The sequence below is a fragment of the Etheostoma cragini genome, unplaced genomic scaffold (assembly GCF_013103735.1).
Source record: "Etheostoma cragini isolate CJK2018 unplaced genomic scaffold, CSU_Ecrag_1.0 ScbMSFa_3753, whole genome shotgun sequence".
Lineage (NCBI taxonomy): Eukaryota > Metazoa > Chordata > Actinopteri > Perciformes > Percidae > Etheostoma > Etheostoma cragini.
In genome coordinates, this window is record NW_023268054.1 from 38,100 (window position 1) to 39,179 (window position 1,080).

Consider the following 1,080-nt stretch of genomic DNA (forward strand, 5'->3'; position numbering starts at 1 on the left):
CAGTTTGTCATGTCCGGCGTCTTAATGAAACGGTTTCTCATGTCCGGCGTCTTAATGAAACGGTTTCTCATGTCCGGCGTCTTAATGAAACGGTTTCTCATGTCCGGCGTCTTAATGAAACGGTTTCTCATGTCCGGCGTCTTAATGAAACGGTTTCTCATGTCCGGCGTCTTAATGAAACGGTTTCTCGTGTCCGGCGTCTTAATGAAACAGTTTGTCATGTCCGGCGTCTTAATGAAACAGTTTGTCATGTCCGGCGTCTTAATGAAACAGTTTCTCATGTCCGGCGTCTTAATGAAACGGTTTCTCATGTCCGGCGTCTTAATGAAACGGTTTCTCATGTCCGGCGTCTTAATGAAACAGTTTGTCATGTCCGGCGTCTTAATGAAACAGTTTCTCATGTCCGGCGTCTTAATGAAACAGTTTCTCATGTCCGGCGTCTTAATGAAACAGTTTGTCATGTCCGGCGTCTTAATGAAACGGTTTCTCATGTCCGGCGTCTTAATGAAACAGTTTCTCATGTCCAGCGTCTTAATGAAACAGTTTCTCATGTCCAGCGTCTTAATGAAACGGTTTCTCGTGTCCGGCGTCTTAATGAAACAGTTTCTCATGTCCGGCGTTGTAATGAGACAGTTTCTCATGTCTTTTCCTGTTGAACGACCTCATGGAAAAGACAGACACCACGTCCTGTAGCTTTAGGAGATTGAATCAAGAGCAGCGCTGCCCTCTGGGGGCCGGACAGCTTCACTGCTTCAACCCTACAGTCTGGTTCCATTACAGCATCTGGGCTAATTATTATGATTTCATATAGTTTATCAGGGTGAGAGTTACCCCTAACCCGTGTTATTAGAATAGGTCAGGTGCACCTGTCTATATTAGACAATTAGACAAAATATATATATATATATATATATAAAAAACTTACATGCAGGTGGTGGAGATAGTGTTATCTGCTGAGCTGAAAAAAGACAGGAAGAGACAAACATCAGAACAATCACATGCTATGCACCATGTTGACTGTCAGTGGTTCCATGTTAAGAAATATGACTGGTTTCTTAAATGCATGCATACATTTTAACT